Below are 20,196 nucleotides of genomic sequence, written 5' to 3' on the forward strand. Positions count from 1 at the left end.
AGGGTTAGACAGCGTAAGGTCAGGGTTAGGGTTTGGTTTAAGGTAGGGGTTATTGTTAGGGTCAGGGTTAGCGTTAGGTTTAGGTTCAGGGTCCTTATTAGGGTCATGGTTAGAGTTACCATTAGGTTTAGGGTTAGGGTCAGGATCACAGTCACGGTCAGGGTTAGGGTTAGGGTGAGGGTTAGGTCAGCGTCAGGGTTAGGATTAGGGTCAGGGTCAGGGTCATGTTTAGGTATGAGTTATGGTTACGGTAATGTCAGAGTTAGGTTTAGGTTCAGGGTCCACATCAGGGTCAGTGTCAGGCTTAGGTTTAGGTTTAGGGTTCAGGTCAGCATCACAGCCAGTGTCAGGGTCAGGGTCAGGGTTTGGGTTTGGGGCAGGCTGACAGTCAGTGTCAGGATCAGGGTTAGTGGTTACTGTTAGGGTTAGCCCCTCTTCTGGGTCATGGACCCATCCCTTCAGGGTCTCAGGATAAACCCTGGGCAGAAGGGTGTAGACCCTACACCTGATCCCACTTAACCAGCCTTAAACTGGGGTGTGAACATGACTTGCCCACCAGACATCTAACCCCTCATCAGCCTGATCCTGCTTGGGGCATCTCCACCCATGATGGCATGGCCAGGTCCTCTTTACACACAGACACTCAGACACCCAGAGGCACACACACACACACACACACACACAAACACACAAACACACACACACACACAGAAAGAGATATGCGGAGGAGACCTAGAGTGGACTGTTAAGAGCTGACCTGCATTTCCCCCAGAAACCTGCTGCTGTCCTTATCTCTGGTACCACAGAACGTGAACTTATTTGGAACTAGAGTCCTTACAGATGCAATCACATTACAGTGAGGTCCTTAGAGTGGGCCCTAATCTCCTGTATTTGACCTCCTTATGTAAAGGGAAAATCTGGACAGAGAGATGCCCCTACTGTCAGTGGTGGGCATTGCATGAACTTCTAGAACCCTGACAGTAGTGGAAAACAGACTCAGGCTGGGGACTAGGTAAATGGGAGCTCTAGTGGCATTTCAGGTGAAGATGCTGTGGACCTCGGCTTCCCAGGTCATAGTGACATTAGGATTTCAAATTCAAGTCAGAGATGAAAGAAACATCTGGACTCGGTCCTCAGGTACAGGCAGCATTCTGAACTGAGGCTAGAACCAGAGACCATTCTAATGAAAGGCCTCCACAGGTGGGCTCCGACTCAGTTTCCTGTATGTATATTCATTCATGAAATCGCTCTGCGGGTCAACATGCAGAACAAAACCATTTAATAAAAGTGACAATGAGGAGAGGAAAGGGAGGCCAGAAGGCTTGTGAATGTGGAGAGAGGAAGAGCCAGGGGAGGAGGGGGGAGGGGGGGCGGAAAAACTGAGAATCCCTCCCTGTGGTCCTAGCTGCCAGGGAGGTCTGAGGGACTAGTTTCTATGTGGGATCCCAAGTCCAGTACAAAAGTGGAGGGGCCACAGCTCGGGATGAGGGAAGGGGGTCCTCGGCACACGCGCGTGGGGGTGCCAAAAGAAGGGGGCTATTGCGCTCGCTGTGGGGGGCACCTCTCCTGGCTCCATCCCCGGCCCGACCCCTTGGGGACCCGGGTGCGGCGCGTCGTCTGGGGTGGTCCCGCTGTCCCGGGGGTCGCGGGAGGCTGGATCCCGACACCCCCGCGAGCTCGCGGCCCGCACTTTCTGCTCCAGGTGAGGGCGCAGCGCGGTGTCACTTTACCTGCTCGCAGAGGGTCGTCCTGAGAAGCCATGGGGCAGGGCGGGGCAGCGGGCCGTGGGAGCGGGACAGCGCGGCCTCAGGAGCTGGGCTGGAGCGCGGGAGTGCGGGTGTCCTGCAGTGCGGACAGGGCTGCAGCAGAGCACAGCGGAGCTGCGCGCCCCTCCTCCGCCAGGTCCTCCACCTCCTGAGCTCACTCCCGGTATCTGCAATTAGCAAAGCCCCTTCTCCGGACCGCCCACGCCCTCGCCCACCTCCCCCTCCGTCCTGAGGCCCGGGCCCGGGGCTCGGGCACCGGGAAAGCCCAGGGGGCTTGCGAGGGTGGCCAGCGCCAGCGCTGAGCGGCCTCCTAGCCTGGCTCCCCGAGCGGGTGTCCACCTGCTGCCTGGCTGCAAAAAGATCATCAGCCCTAAACCCCGGCTGCACTCTCGGGTCACTTCGCTGGCTTCCTGATTGTGCCCAAAGCCGGGAACCAGCTTCCCCAGCACAGGCCTGGGCTGAGATGCTTGCCCGCGATCTGTTTAAGCAGTCTCCTCCTCTCCAGGCAGGGTCCGCCATTGCATGATGGCACCCACGAATCACTTAGACCTGGATGTTTTGGTTTTTTGTGTCTTTTTTGGTTATTGGTTATTACATGACCTCCATGGTAGGGGATCCACAAAGGGAGTGAAAAGAGGACGCCTGATGCATACGCATATGGCCATTCTAGAAAAAGAGCTTGGGGTTCTCTGGGAAGCGCGGCATTGGACCTTGCACTATGGTTTTGCTGCATCAAATAGTTCCTTCTTCTTCAAATATAAATATATAAATATATTGATCAAGTCACTCGCATGTCTTAGGAGAATGTCATACCTTTAGTAGCAAACTTGAAATCTTGGACATTGGTTTTGATTTTTGTTTTGGTTTGATTTGGTTCGGTTTTTGTAATTTTAAAAATCCCTCCAGCCCTTGGCTGTGTCTGACCTGAGTGCTTTCTGCTGTTTCTGCAACAAAACTGTCAGGGCAGCGAAAACTCTCATTGTTTACAGTGGCGCCCCCTTCTGAACACTTTGTTAATAAAAAGCTTTTTTTTTTTTTTTTTTTTTGGCTATTGTAAATGTGAAACAACAATGAGGTATTTCAAAGAGGTGAACCACACCCTTTCTCTAAGGGTGGGGTGAGGGTTACTCAAAAAGGAACTTGACAAGGCTTTTAAAAATACCGACAATTATTATAACATAACGTGACTGATTGTTACCGTGCTCTTAACTGGGCAAAGACTTGTTGGCTTCCAAGAAAGACGAACATAGTTGAGATGGTTCTAGCGGCCTTCTAGCACAGGGTCTCATGAGGCAGGGATTCTAGCCACTGGCTGTGCAAGGGATGAGGACTGCTAGTGATTCTATTTTTTCCTCTCAGAATGGGTCTTTCTACATCCCAGGTCCTTTCTACCCCAATAAATAATGCGGCGATTCTCTCAGTGAGTTGTACTTTTGGTTTAAACAGCCAACTGTCTCTTAAAAAGGACCTTTGTTTAAAGTCCTTCCAAAAAAATTTTTTTTAATTTTTAATTTTAAATCGCATATGTTTACTCTGATCCTGAAACTTTGTCATTTTGACCTTCTTTGCTGATTAAAATATTCTTCATCATCAGCACCTACTGCTCTCCTCTCCTGGTGGTCTCTCCGGAAGGGGTCTTCTCTAGCTCTTCTAGCAGAGGATGGGCACTTCCCTTCTACCCCTGTTGCCAGACCAACCTTACCTATCCTGCACGGTCAGGTCGGCCTGGCCTTTTATCTGTTGTTCTCTTCTGAGTGGTTAGTTTTTCATAGATACCGTGCTTTGCTTTTGTCAGGATTTACCCTGGACTATCAAAACCCTTATCTTTTGCCAGTGAATCCTAAGAAACAGACCTGATGAGAGAACCAGGAACTCGAACAGATCATATTTATCCTGAATGTTCCGTCCAAAATGAGAATACATTTCTGAGGAGCCTCAATGTCTTAGAAGGGAAGTTTCAACAACTCTGTCACGTAGGAGCATCAATTCTGATACTGTGTCAATTTTCCTACTTTCCCAATTTTCCTACTTTCTCTTCCTCAGAAAGCCCACTCTCAACCGTTTCCTCTCTCAAAGGCAGTTGCTCTTAGAGTCTGCACATGGCACTTGGGGCCTGCTTGTCGTTGGCTACTGTCCTCTGTACCTTGGGTCTAACAGCTTCGGGGCATCAAGATGAAATCGTCTCTTGTTCTAAGACTTAATATAGTTTGGGGCACATGGTAAGCAATAATCAATTTTTTAGTTGATCAAAGCGTTCGACCTTTCCTAATTATTCTAGTACCACAGTTTACTTGTTCTAAGATTTGTCCTCCCCCCCCCATTCTAATAACTCTTGCACTTGATGACATATCCTAGTTTAACTGACAGCATTTCTTTCTTAGTCGAACATAAACTATAGTGCATCTTACCCTTGATGAAAGCTAGGTTGCAATTAAATACCCTATTATGGTTACGATTCTGATATTTGAAATCCTCCGGTAGCTCCCTGTGCCCCCACAGTGTAGTTCCTCACCTCCTCGGCATAGTATACAAACCATCTCACCCCCAGAGTTAACCCCGGGGCCCAGTCTCCATCCCCAGGTGATGCTGTCAGATCAGCTGTCCATTGTCATGAACTTGCTGTAGTTTCCCGAATGTACTGTGCTGCCTCCTGGCACTTTGAAACTTCACACACTCATCCTCATTCTTTGCTTTGCCCTTGTCTATCACCTCCCCTGAAAATCTGTTCCTAAGTACCTTTTCCCAGCTCCAACCTACCCTTGGCAGTCTTTTATCTCCCTGTGGTAAAACCTGTCACACTGCACCATGGACATGCCCGTTGTACCCCTGAGAAGAGAAAAGGGACAGTGAGGGCCCCCCAGCATTTGCAGCTCTAGTGCAGAGCCCCATGCCTGGCTTGCAGGAAATGCCAGATCACGAAGACAAACGGAGATCATCCTCTGGCTAAAACGAGCTCTTCTTTGCCTACCCCAGGATTGGATCAATAAAGAGCAGCCAGTTATTACTGCTGTTTTTCTAGGGATTTTTTACCCATATATTTCCCAGGTCTTGACTCTTTTTATAGCACTTTAATTCAGGCTTCAACCACTTCTTAGTCTGATCAGGTGAAATCATTTTCCTTCCCATAGCCTCGGTGTATTTCACACCTAGTGAATCTTTTTTGAAAGATCTTATTTACCCATTGAACGATCACAAGTAGGTAGAGAGGCAGGCAGAGAGAGGGGTGGGGGAGCAGGCTCCCCGCTGAGCAGAGAGCCCGATGTGGGGCTCCATTCAAGACCCTGAAATCATGACCTGAGCCGAAGGCAGAGGCCTAAAGCACTGAGCCACCCAGGAGCCCCCATCCTGGTAATTTTTAATCAACGTGGATTTGCTGCATCAAATAGTTCCTTCTTCTTCAAATATAAATATATAAATATATTGATCAAGTCACTCGCATGTCTTAGGAGAATGTCATACCTTTAGTAGCAAACTTGAAATCTTGGACATTGGTTTTGATTTTTGTTTTGGTTTGATTTGGTTTTGTTTTTGTAATTTTAAAAATCCCTCCAGCCCTTGCTGTGTCTGACCTGAGTGCTTTCTGCTGTTTCTGCAACAAAACTGTCAGGGCAGCGAAAAGTCTCATTGTTTACAGTGGCGCCCCCTTCTGAACACTTTGTTAATAGAAAGCTTTTTTTTTTTTTTTTTTGGCTATTGTAAATGTGAAACAACAATGAGGTATTTCAAAGAGGTGAACCACAGGTAAATTTCTCTAAGTGTGGGTGAGGATTACTCAAAAAGGAACTTGACAAGGCTTTTAAAGATACCGACAATCATTATAACATAACGTGACTGATTGTTACCGTGCTCTTATCCTGGCAAACACTTGTTGGCTTCCAAGAAAGACGAACATAGTTGAGATGGTTCTAGCGGCCTTCTAGCACAGGGTCTCATGAGGCAGGGATTCTAGCCACTGGCTGTGCAAGGCATGAGGCCTGTTAGTGATTCTATTTTTTCTTCTGCAGAATGGGTCTTTCTGCATTCCAGGTCCTTTCTACCCCAATAAATAATGTGACGATTCTCTCAGTGAGTTGTACTTTTGGTTTAAACAGCCAACTGTCTCTTAAAAAGGACTTTTGTTTAAAGTCCTTTAAAAAAATTCCTTTCAAAAAATTTGTTTTTTTTATTTTTTATTTTTAAATCGCATATGTTTACTCTGATCCTGGAACTTTGTCATTTTGACCTTCTCTGCTGATTAAAATATTCTTCATCATCAGCACCTACTGCTCTCCTCTCCTGGTGGTCTCTCCGGAAGGGGTCTTCCTAGCTCTTCTAGCAGAGAATGGGCACTCCCCTCTACCCCTGTTGCCAGACCAACCTTACCTATCCTGCAGGGTAGGGTCGGCCTGGCTTTTATCTGTTGTTCTCTTCTGAGTGGTTAGATTTCATAGACACCGTGGTTTGCTTTTGTCAGGATTTACCCTGGACTATCAAAACCCTTATCTTGTGCCAGTGAATCAGAAGAAACAGACCTGATGAGAGAACCAGGAACTCGAACAGATCATATTTATCCTGAATGTTCCGTCCAAAATGAAGAATACATTTCTGAGGAGCCTCAAGATGTCTGAGAAGGGAAGTTTCACCATCTCTGTCACGTAGGGGCATCAATTCTGATTCTTTGTCAATTTTCCTACTTTCCCAGCTAGTAATTCTCTTCCTCAGAAAGCCCACTCTCAACCGTTTCCTCTCTCAAAGGCAGTTGCTCTTAGAGTCTGCACATGGAACTTGGGGTCTGCTGGTCGTTGGCTACTGTCCTCTGTACCTTGGGTCTAACCGCTTCGGGGCATCAAGATGAAATCGCCTCTTGTTCTAAGACTTAATATAGTTTGGGGCACATGGTAAGCAATAATCAATTTTTTAGTTGATCCAAGTGTTCGACCTTTCTTAATTATTCTAGTACCACAGTTTACTTGTTCTAAGATTTGTCCCCGCCCCATTCTAATAACTCTTGCACTTGATGACATATCCGAGTTTAACTGACAGCATTTCTCTTTCTTAGTCGAACATAAACTATAGTGCATCTTACCCTTGATGAAAGCTAGGTTGCAATTAAATACTCTAATATGGTTACGATTCTGATATTTGAAATCCTCCGGTAGCACCCTGTGGCCCCACAGTGTAGTACCTCACCTTCTTGGCATAGTATACAAACCAGCTCACCCCCAGTGTTAACCCCGGGGCTCAGCCTCCATCCCAAGGTGATGCTGCCAGATCAGCTGCCCGTTGTCCTGAACTTGCTGTAGATTCCCGAATGCACTGTGCTGCCTCCTGGCACTTTGAAAGTGACACACTCATCCCCATTCTTCGCTTTGCCCTTGTCTATTACATCCCCTCAAAATCTGTTCCTAATTGCCTTTTCCCAGCTCCATCCTACCCTTGGCAGTCTTTTATCTCCCTGTGGTAAAACCTGTCACACTGCACCATGGACATGCCCGTTGTCCCCCTGAGAAGAGAAAAGGGACAGTGAGGGCCCGCCAGCATTTGCAGCTCTAGTGCAGAGCCCCATGCCTGGCTTGCAGGAAATGCCAGATCATGAAGACAAACGGAGATCATCCTCTGGCTAAAACCAGCTCTTCTTTGCCTACCGCAGGATCTGGATCAATACAGAGCAGCCCGTTATTATTGCTGTTATTCTAGGGATTTTTTACCCATATATTTCCCAGGTCTTGACTCTTTTTATAGCACTTTAATTCAGGCTTCAACCACTTCCTAGTCAGATCAGGTGAAATCATTTTCCTTCCCATAGCCTCGGTGTATTTCACAACTAGTAAATCTTTTTTGAAAGATCTTATTTACCCATTTGACAGATCAAAAGTAGGTAGAGAGGCAGGCAGAGAGAGGGGTGGGGGAGCAGGCTCCCCGCTGAGCAGAGAGCCCGATGTGGGGCTCCATCCCAGGACCCTGAAATCATGACCTGAGCCGAAGGCAGAGGCCTAAACCACTGAGCCATCCAGGAGCCCCCATATCTCGTAATTTTTAATCAACGTGCAAAAAGTATTGTACATATTTATGAAGTTCAAACAAATTCTGTGAAACCGTAGATGGACTTAAAGATACTATTATGTATCAAATATTGTAAAAATTAAGCAAGGAAATAGCAAACATAAAATAACCAAAGCATACAAACTTGGGTAGATACAATAGGTGTGATCATGTTCTACTTCATAAAGAGATGAGTTAATAGATAAATAGAAGTAACTAGACTTTTTAGACGTTAATAAAACTTTGCCTGTTATTTCTTAGCTATATAAAATATATGGTTTTCTAACAAAAACGCTTATCTTAAAAATATTTAAAAATAAATTTCAGGCTACTCATAAGGTTCTATTTACTTTTCCACTGAAGGAAAAGCTGGTTGTTGTAGTTGTAGTTGTAGTTGTTTGTTTGTTTTAGTCTCCTCCTAGTTTTTATTATTATAATGTGGAATGAGGAATGTTAGATTGAAAAGTGAATTATTTTATAGACAAAATTCATTACTTGATTCACTTCCTGGTACAGCAGATGGAACTCCTGAAAACATGCCCTTTTGCCTTACAGAAGAGTAACAGTTATGCTTACTTCTGAAACATGCTTGGTGGTGGCCCTAAATAGTGACACCATAGTAAACATTTTGAATATTTGCAATTAATTTTTATAGTCATAGGTCTCCAAAAGGCACTGCTGGTCTTAGTAGGTATTTCAATAAAGCTAAAAGTTGCCTGACTTTTTAAAAATATTAACAAGGCACAACTCATAGCAGAAGTATTGTCCTCAGATATTATTTTTTTCCATATGCTCCTGATTCCAGACATGACAAGTTATTTTTTTAAATTTTTTTATAAAAGATTTTATTTATTTCTTTGACAGAGATCACAAGTAGGCAGGGTCAGGCAGAGTGAGAGGGGGGAAGCAGGCTCCCTGCTGAGCTGAGAGCCCGATGTGGGACTCGATCCAAGGATTCTGGGATCATGACCTGAGCCGAAGGCAGAGGCTTTAACCCACTGAGCCACCCAGGTGCCCCCATGACAAGTAATTTTTTTTTAAAGATTTTATTTATTTATTTGACAGAGAGAGAGATTACAAGTAGGCAGAGAGGCAGGCAAAGAGAGAGAGGAGGTAGCAGGCTCCCCGTTGAGCAGAGAGCCCAATGTGGGGTTCCATCCCAGGATCCTGAGATCATGACCTGAGCTGAAGGCAGCAGCTTAACCCACAAGCCACCCAGGAACCCGACAAGTTATTTTTGATAGATATATATAGAATGTATTTTCCAGTTATAAGAAAAATGGTTCTGCTCTTTTTAACATTTTTTAAAAATTACATAATTTTTTTAAATTTAAATTTTATTTGTTAATGTTTTACCTTTCTTTTCTTTTTTTTAAAAAGATTTTATTTATTTATTTGACAGACAGAGATCACAAGTAGGCAGAGAGACAGGCAGAGAGAGAGAGAGAGAGAAGCAGGCTTCCTGCGGAGCAGAGAGCCCGATGCAGGGCTCAATTCCAGGACCCTGAGATCATGACCCGAGCCGAAGGCAGCAGCCCAAACCACTGAGCCACCCAGGCACCCCAATGTTTTACTTTTCAATATACTACTTAGAATATAAACCCTATTCCATTTTGTAAGAAGGTTACCATTTAAAAAATGTTAATTTTCTCATTGTGTCTTCCCCTCTCATTGCTTTATTTTGAATAAAACATTTCACAATAAACATAACTGATGCTTTCCTTTTGATGGTCCCTCTGTTGGGCATATTGTACATGAGCCATGACAATTAGTTTTACAACATTTATTCATGTTTGTTGATATGTTTTATCATAACTAATTTTCCCTCCCTTATCTAGATTCCCCAGCTTTCAGACAGGTGGACACTTAATAAACAATACCCAAGGGATGTATCAAGTACTTCTTAGACATCTCTCAGATCCTTGAGGTCTCATTTTGCCTAGGGATTTGCAATAGGTTCTGCCAGAGGCACCACTGTGACAACTGATGTCCATGGTCTATCTCCTGCTAAGCTCAAGAGGTCACTGGTTTCCAAGTTTATCTATACAATTAATGCACTCCATCAATTTCTTTTTTTTAAAATATTAACAAACTTATTTTATTTTATTTATTTTTTATTTTTTTTAATTTCATTTATTTATTTTACAAAGAGAGAGAGGTCACAAGTAGGCAGAGAGGCAGGCAGAGAGAGAGGGGGAAGCAAGCTCCCCACTGTGCAGAGAGCCTGACGTGGGGCTCGACCCCAGGACCCTGAGATCATGACCTGAGCTGAAGGCAGAGGCTTAACCCACTGAGCCACCAGGTGCCCCAATATTAACAAACTTATTTTAAAGTTTATATAGAGAGGCAAAGACTCACAATAGTCAACATAGTGTTGAAGGAGAACAAAGACTGAGGACTGACTTCAAAGTTTACCATAATGATGGGGCGCCTGGTTGGCTCAGTGGGTTAAGCTTCTGCCTTTGGCTCAGGTCATGATCCCAGGGGCCTGGGATCAAGTCCCGTATTGGGCTCTCTGCTCAGCAGGGAGCCTGCTTCTCCTCATTTCTCTCTCTGTCTGTCTCTCTGCCTATTTGTGATCTCTCTCTCTGTCAAATAAATAAATAAAATCTTTAAAAAAAGTATACCATAACGATAATTGGAAGCAAGATATTGTAATACCACAGAAAGACTAGATTAAAGGAACAGAATATATATTATCAATTATATTTTATATTTAATATAAAAGCAAATCAATACAAGAGAGCAAAATACAATCTTTTAAACAAATGGTTCTGGAGTAATGGTGAAGCTAAATGTAAAAATATAAAATAAAAAGAAAATAAATAATAAAATAAAATAAATCCAGGCAGATATCATACACTCTTCACAAAAATTAACTCAGATTAAATTATAAACCTAAACATGAAACATGTAGAAGGTAATATAGAAGAAAATTTAAATGACCTTGGTTTTGGAAATAACTTTAGCTACAAAAGCACAAGCACTGAATTTAAAAATGTCTACTCTGTGAAACAAGGCCAAGAGAATGAAAAGGCAAAGCACAGACTGTGAGAAAAAATTTGCAAAATACACATCTGGCAAAGGACTGTTAATCAAAAAGACACACAGACCCCTTAAAACTCAACAATGGTGGAAAAACCTGATTAAAAATGAGCCAAAACCTTAGCAGATACCTCACAAAAGAAAATATTACAGATGGCAAATAAGCATATAAAAAGATGCTTCACATCATATGTCATCAGGAAAATGCAAATTAAAACAATAAAGAGACACCAGTACATACCCAGAATCCAGAACACTGACAACAGAACACGAAATGTTGGTGAGGATGTGGAGCAACAGGAATGTTCTTCCATGTCTATTGAGAATAAAGAATGGAAAACAACTTGGCAGTTTCTTACAAAACTAAACATATTCTTGCCAGATGATTCAGCAGTAGCAGTTCTTGGTATTTATCCAAAGAAGATGAAACCTATACCCACAAAGATGTCTAAGTAGTTTTATTCATAACTGACAAAGGCTTAGAAGCAACCAAGATATCCTTTCATAGGTGAAAGTTCAAAGAAAGTGTAGTACATGCAAACAATGGAATCTTATTTAATGCTAGAGAAATGAATTACCAAGCCATGAATATATGGAATAAATATTTAATAAATATTTGATTTTAGGCTTCTACCAGTCTATCAATAGTATTAGTATACTTTAACAGTGAATGCTCAGCATTCACGAATTTACCTAATAAAATATTTTGGGTTCAATATTTTAAATACTTCAACCTCTATGATTATATTCCTAATAATTTTGAATTGGGATAAATAAACCTTAATTTTTTGTAACTTGTTTCTTATTGCAAAAGAGCTCAATAAAATTTTAGAAAATAAAAATTTACAAAAAAAAGTTTAGTTTACTATTGCCAAATAATTTAAAACTTTACCTTATATTCAAATACATATATTTTTCTAAATTGATTTATAGGCTACTAAAACCAAAAACTTTTAGTTATACTAGATTTCATATCATGCAATCAATTCCAGAAAGCCATCTGGCAATGACTTGTCTTAAATAGAGTTAAGATGGGTGTTATTACAATGCAAGATGGAAACAAAGATAGTATAACAATTGAGTGTTACATAACTTTTCTGTTTTGATCAAGTTACTAATCTACAAAAGGCTTTTATCGGTGACACACTTGGGAATTTAACAAAACTTTTAAACTAGCATGTGCGACTCATTCCTAGAAAACAACACAATCAATAACACTTTCTTTAGATGAAATCATGACTATTTCTCCATTTGAATAAAAAAGGGAGCAACCCCAATAAGTTTATTGAACATGAAAAGTTGAAATGCTATAATGCTCCTAAGGAATTAAATGGTCCAGTCATGAATTACAAAAAAAGGATATAAATTACCAAAGTGATTGTATAATTGGAATGTACAACTGCCCATTATCGTTCAATAGTGTAGGCTTGTACAAGAACTCTATAAAAGAACTCCACTTCTAAACCGTGGAAAATATGTTCCCTTTCCCCCTATATACAACTATTAAGCCATTCATATAGCTTTTAAAATATCCACTTAATACAGGCTTTTTACTCATTTGCACAAATACCCAGGAAGTGAAGGAGGGTGTTATACAAATATTAAAGGAAAAGATTGCTCTAGGCAGAGCAAGTAAGTATATAGACTTTGTGTGAACAGCTGGTCTGTTACTTTTGAGGAAAAACAAGGAGGCCAATGAGGAGTTCATAGTGGTGGAGAGAGGAAGAACGTATTGATGTATGACCCTCTAGTACATTGAAACGCCTTCAGTTTTTATTTAATATGAAAGGGGAATATACCAAAAGACTTTCAACAGCAGAATAAAATCATCTGACTTGATTTTTAGGTTAAGTTGCTGTACCAAAATAAATTGGCAGGGAGAAAGGAGTGCAGTATGTGTGGAAGTGGGGTTATCCATCAAGTCAATAATTCAGGAACATATGATGGTGTTTTTAGCATACTGGGTGGTAATAGAAGTGGTGAGGTATGGTTTTTATTTTGTATCTATTTTGATGGTGAATATTCTGGTGAACAGGATGGGGTATGTGCAGGACAGACAATATCAACATTTATTTTACCTGCACAAACAGAAGGGTGGAGTCTTCATTCCCTGATATGGAGAGAATTCTGAGTTCAAATGTTCTTTCTGATTAAATGGCATAGTGATGATGAGGATTTAGTCAGACAGTGAAAGAGAGCAGTAAGCATAGTGTTAAGCGGTAAGACATTATAATACATTGGAACATCAAAAAACGTTGTGTTGGATCACCTGTTTATGTGAATAAATAAATAAATAAAGCTTCCTGGGGTTCTGACAGAGGTAAGGAAGACTACTATTTGATCCAAAGGGGCACGTGCAACAAATGTTTATAGCAGCAATATCCACAATAGCCAAACTATGGAAAGAACCTAGATGCCCATCAACAAATGAATGGCATATATATATATAATGGAATACTATGCCGCCATCAAAAGAAATGAAATCTTGCCATTTGCGATGACATGGATGGAACTAGATGGTATTATGCTTAGCAAAATAAGTCAACCAGAGAAAGAGACTATCATATGATTTCCCTGATATGAGGAAATGGAGGTGCAATGTGTGGGGTTTGGGGGACAGGAATAGAGTAAATGAAACAAGATGGGATCGAGAGGGAGACAAACCATAAGAGACTCTTAATCTCACAAAACAAACTGAGAGTTGCCAGGGGGTTGGGGAGGGTAGGGAGAGGGTGGTGGGGTTTTGAACATTGGGGAGGGTATGTGCTTGGTGAGTGCTGTGAAGTGTGTAAACCTGGCGATTCACAGACCTGTAACCCTGGGGCTAATAATACATTATATGTTAATTAAAAAAGAAGAAGAAGAAGAAGACTACTATTAATCCAATGCTATGGTTTTCAGCAAAGTGTGTGTAATCAGGCATATTTTATTAAAGTATCCAAGTAAAATGATGGTCGAACGTTGGAATAACAGAAAACATAAAAATCAGAGATTTTAAAAAGAGATATGGGACAGTGTAGAGAATATAGTCAATGATATTATAATAGTGTTATATGGTGACAGATGGTGGCTATATTTGTAGTGATCATAGAATAATGTATGGAGATATTGAAAACCTGAAACCAATGTAACACTGAATATCAACTATACTCAAATAAAAGAAGAGTAAAAATAAAACATTTAAATTTAAAAAGATAAAAAGAGGGACAAGAATTTGAAAAGTGAATTCAAGAAGAGTAAAGATGAGGCTAAGACATACTCTGAACCTTGAGGAAAACACGATTTTGAAAATTCTTCCCATTTTGAGAAAACTCAAATGAATCAATACCATAAAAGAACCCATTTTAACTGAGAGATGTAATGAATGCTCAAGAAATAATTTTATGACAGGATAATTCTTCCCTCTGAAACAGCATAGAGAAACCAGGGGAAACACTGGGAAGCAAAATAAACTATACTGAAAATAAGAATCAGGAAAAAGATAAGTGATGAAAGATAAGAAAATTAGACCTGGGACAGAGACCTAGTGAAGAGAATTTTTAGCTTGTGGTTTAATATTTTTGAGGATAATCTAGAGTTCATAACTGCCTTGAGACAGGCTGATTGTAGGCAGTTTAGGCAGACCCCTAAGACAGGCCTACTTTGGGCAGGTGGTGTTGGAGGAGGCCATTGGGCTGGACAAAGACAAATCCAACCATTTGACTAAAGTGTCTGTGAAGATGTTGAAGTCAGATGCAACAGAGAAAGACCTGTCAAACCTAATCTCAGAAATGGAGATGATGAAGATGATTGGACAGCACAAGGACACCATCAACCTGCTGGGTCCTGCACACAGGACGGTCCTTCGTACACTCTCACGCAATATGCCTCCAAAGACAACATACAGGAGTACCTGCAGGCCCAGAGGCCTCCTGACCTGGAGTACTGTTACAATATCAGCCACAATGCAGCAGAGCAACTCTCCTCCAAGGACCTGGTATCCTGTGCCTATCAGGTAGCCTGAGGCATGGAGTACCTTGCCTCCAAGAAGTGCAAACACCAAGACCTGGCCACCAGGGAAGTGCTGGTGACAAAGGACAACATGATGAAGATCTCAGACTTCAGCCTTGCCAGAGATATCACCACATCAGTTACTATAAAAAGACTACCAACAGTGGACTGCCTGTGAAGTGGATGATCCCTAAGACCATGTTTGTCCAGATCTACATCCACGAGAGTGACTTCTGGTCTTTTGGGGTGATCCTGTGCAAAATCTTCACTCTGGAAGCCTCCCATATCCTGGAGTGCCTGTGGAGGTGGTTTTCAAGCTGCTGAAGGAGTCATTTGAAGGATAAGCCAATAAGTGCACCAGAGAGTTATACAATAATACAATACAATAATAATACAATAATCAGGAGAGGCTGGCATGTGGTACCTTCAAGCTGCTGGTAGAAGACCTGGATCATACTGTGGCCTTGACTTCCAACCAGGAGTAACCGGACCTGTCCTTGGCCCTGGAACAATACTGTCTATGCTTTCCCAACACCCAAAGCTCCACCTGCTCCTCAGAGAAGAATTCCACCTTCTCTTATGTGCCGTTGCCCAGGGAGGCCTATCTGCCCTGACACCCAGCCCAGCTTGCCAATGGTGGACTCAAATGACTAGTATCCCTATTACTCCTGTCCAGATTCCGTCATAACCTGTAACCCTTACCCCCACTCTCCCTGCAAGGCTCACTGCCTTCTCCTTTGTCCCTTTCCTACTGGCAGGAGCCAGATGCCTACCTGAGGCCTTCACCCCCTTGAAGTTCACCTCTCTTCCCCTTCCTCTTCCTCCTCCTTACAACCTACTCATGAAAGAAAGGCACAGAGAGGCAGGTACTTGCTCGTGGCTACTTCCTTCCCTCCCATATGTTGGACCAAGACCCCTCCCTGGCATCTGGTACTGACTGGACGTCGAGGGAGTGGGAGATGAGGCATGCCAGTGAAAGCTGTCGGAGCTCTCCGGTTTTGGTTTTGTCTGCTTAGCATAACATGTAAGACTGAGTTCTGGTGGCAGGGACCTAGTCCTTGGGGCTATAGCACTAGCTTTGGGAGGTCAACTGCTCTGGTTCTTGGCTAGAGCAACCCCTGCTCCAGAGATATGGTGCCAAGGGCTTAAAAATTATGATACTAATTTGCTTTGCTGACCAAATGCCTGGTATCAACAGATGGGAAGGCAAAGACTGGAAGCAGTGTTGTGACCATGGGGTCCAGCCCCAAACTATGAAGAAAACACAAAGTGTATAAATCTGAGTAAGTATATATTTACACACCTCTTTAAATAGGTTGTTATCAAAGATTTAATCAATGGGTAATATGCTTCTCATGGCTGGGAAGCATCAGTTGCCATATATTAAAAACAAAGGAAAGAGGTGTCTGGGTGGCTTCCTCCGTAAGTGTCCCTTCTTTTCAGGTCATGATCCCAGGGTCCTGGGATGGAGCCCCAATTCAGGCTCTCTGCTCAGTAGGAAACCTGCTTCTCCTTTTCCCTCTGCCCTGCTTATAGTTCCTCTTCCTGTCTCTCTGTCTATCCAATAAATAAAATATTAAAAAAAAAGAAACAAACAAAATGTTTTTAAAAGTTCTTTTTTTTTTTTTAATTTTCTAGGGGTGCCTGGATGACTCAGTTGTTTAAGCAGATGTTTACCTTTGGCTGAGGTAATGATTCCGGTGTACAGGGATCCAGCCCTGCATTTGACTACTTGCACCCGAAGGAGCTTGCTTCTTTCTCTCCCTTTGCACGTTATTCCTCCCGCTTGTGTGCTTCCTCTCTCTCTATCTCTTGCTGTCAATAAACAAAATAAAATCTTTTACTAAATAAATTAATAAATAAACATACTTTCAGTTTAGGTCCCTTAACAAAAATTGCTACTGCTTCATTAAAAAAAAAAAAAAAGATAATTTAGAAAGATGCTTCCAGTGCTAAAAAGTTGGGTTTTTTTTTTTCAGGATTAAATATAGAAGTGCTTTATAAAGTAAAAGAAAAACTATGCTATATTAACACTAATAACACTATAACTTTGGTGGTCATATCAAGATAATGAAAAGTGATTTTAAAGCAAATTTCATTATCAGACATAAAGATCAAGTCAAAATTACAGAGGAGTAAAATGATGATTTTATCAGGGAGTATAATAATTCTTGACTTTTAATACGTAATAACAGATTTGGGGATATATAGGGAAAAACTAAGAACAAAAATCATAACTTCTACCTTAGAAGAGAAATGGAAAAATGTTTCAACACCTTTATTTTGAGATTATATAGACAAATGGTCATCAAATTGGTAAGATATGTAAGACTTGAACAAAATTATCAACTAACTAGATATGTTTGATATTACAGAACACTCCCAACAACCGAAGACTACATATATCTTAAGCCATGATTTTGTTTGCAAAGGTCAACATTGATAATGCTCTAGTCATACCTCCGTGTACCAGGAAAGAATTAGCATATTTCTTGAAAGACACAGCTATCAAAGCTCCATTGAGAAACCATAATGATGGAGAAGGGATTTGCAAATTATATATCTGATAATGGACATCTACTCTGTTTATTAAAAAATGAATAAAAATAAAATACCTTACTAATAAACAAACAGAGTATCCAATTTTACATGTGAAGAAAATTATTGAAGAGACATGTCACCAAAAGGATATGGATGGCTTATAAGCACATGACAAATTTCTCAACATTTAGACATTAAAGAAATACAAATTAAAATCATAATGAGACATGCTTACATATCTATTAGAATGGCTAAAATTATAAAGGCTTATTTACTTCGTCTGAGCTAGATTGAGAAGCAACAAAAAATCTAAACTGTTGTTGGCATATATCATGATAACATCACTTTGGAAAATAGTTTGAAATATATTTTTAAATGCAAAATATGTTGCAGTTACACCAATAGCCATTTTACTTCTAGGCATTTAACCAAGAGAAACAAACCCTATGTTCATACAAGGACTTGTATATGAATTTCATAGCAGCTTTATTTTTAAGAATTGAAAACAGTGGAAATGTTCATCAATGTCCATCCATAGAGCAAAGACAAATTATGATCTATTCATTAAAGAGATTACTATTCAACATCAAAATGAACTATTTACAATTGGAGATTCTCAAAGTAATGATGCTGAGAAAAGAAAAGCCAGGCAATGAATAGAATATACTGTGTGATTCCATGCCTATAAAAAAAATCTAGAAAATACAAATTTATATATAGTCACAGTCTTCAAATTTATTGGTGTGATTTTAGTGCCTTCTTCTGTGCTCCCATAGCTTCCTACACTTGGATCTCCGAGCATTTGTTACACCATGTGAAAATATGAACTCTTTTTCTTTATTATGTCTTACAAGAAAAAGAATCCTTGAAATTTTATGGAAATTTGTACTCTCAGTTATAAGCAGAAATTCTATCACACAGTAAATTTCCAAATATAAAAGCCAGAGTTTTACAATGACTTCTAAGCTTTTACATGATCTAGCCACTCATGTGACCTCTGTGACCTCTTTCCCTGATACTCTTCAGTCCCTCACAGTAGCCTCCTTGCTATTCCTCAGATATGCCAGGCACGATCCAACCTTATGGCCTTCAAGATAGCCAATTCCTTTGTCTGGAGTGACCTTATTGCTGATAGTTCTGTGCAAATTCATCACCTTTCCATACATTTGTTCAATTGTCAGCTTCATTGTAACTAACCTGATCTTCCTATTAAAATTCTTACCTCCCCATCCCCTGCCTAGCAACCTTGGTTTTTCTCACCCTGATCTAATTTTTCTTTTTCCCCATTGTACTCATCATTTTTGAATACACTATGCAATTTTTATTCAGGTTTATAGTTTTTAATTGTCTCACCCATTAAAATAAACGTTCTACAAAGCCAAGTATTTCATTTACCAGTGTAGTATGAAGTAATATCTGCCATAAAATAGGTTCAATAGACAATTGGTAAATGTCAGAAAAAATTAATGTTGAGAGTATACTGAATTTCATAAGTCATTTCAATATTTTTTTCCAAAAAATAAACTATGTGAAACATACATTAAATTTACTTTCAAATTATTTTATAGCATATAATGGACAATATACATAAGCCTTAAAGAAACAATCATATAAATAACGATTTCATACCTACTTAAAAATTGCATAATACCACACTCGTAGATCCTCTCTGAATGCTCTAAAATAACCCTTCAAAGAAAATACAATTATAAATATTACAGATTTTTTGGCAAATAATTTAATAAAATAAAAGTTTCATTCATCTATGTAGATCATAATAAATGTTTTTAATAGGCATGAAATTATAACTCTGAAGTGTGCTAAAATGAAACCACCTGCTAAGGGTGAGAGAACAAAAATAAACATTATTTTTCCAAATAAGAGGAATTTATTACCTTTGAATCAAAGCATGTGGATTTGTTCAAACTGGCAATAAAGGAATATGGATACGCAATCCATAGAATGTCATATTTTAGATGTCTAAAAGACTTCAAAGTGAAGAGTATATATTTTTTAAATGCTACATAATGCTACATAATGAGAAGATGACAGGCTGTGACAAATAGCATTTTAAAAGCTCTACTCATAATGGAACGGAAGGTGTCATTTCCCTATAATTTTATATATGTCATTAATTTACAATATCTGGATACAACATATTACAAAACAGATGTTCATCAAAGACTAAATTATTTTTAATGGAACATAATATTTTGATCCTACATCTATTAATCATTTTTTCGATCTAACATTTATAGTCTCGCTAAACATTTTATCAGTTGTCGACAAAATTAAAAAAAAATAGGATAAAAAGTCGTGTTTGGAAAAGTAGATTTTCTTTGAAATTTGCAATTAAATGAAAATATTTGCTGATATTTTTAAAACTTTATATGTAATTTTATATATATATGACCTATCAGATGATATAAAATTTTTGGAGAAAATATGACATATTTTTTTGATCTTGCTGAAGGTATTAATAAAGATCAACTGCTTGTATTATTTGTATTGTGATATCTTAGTTAATAAACATGAATAACTGGTATAAAATATGTTTTTTTAAAAATTTTATTTATTTACTTGACAGAGATCACAGGAAGGCAGAGAGGCAGGCAGAGAGAGAGAGGAATGGAAGCAGGCTCCCTGCTGAGAAGAGAGCCCACTGTGGGACTCAATCCCAGGAACCTGGAATCATAACCTGAGCCGAAGGCAGGGATTTTAACCCACTGAGCCACCCAGGCACTCTAAAATATGATTTTTTTATATATAGAATTATAGTTCTTGCCAAAATATGGAACTAGCTGGAACTGAATGCCTCCTTCAAAGTCAGCTC

Source organism: Mustela nivalis (assembly GCF_964662115.1).
Source record: "Mustela nivalis genome assembly, contig: HAP1_SCAFFOLD_1269, whole genome shotgun sequence".
Lineage (NCBI taxonomy): Eukaryota > Metazoa > Chordata > Mammalia > Carnivora > Mustelidae > Mustela > Mustela nivalis.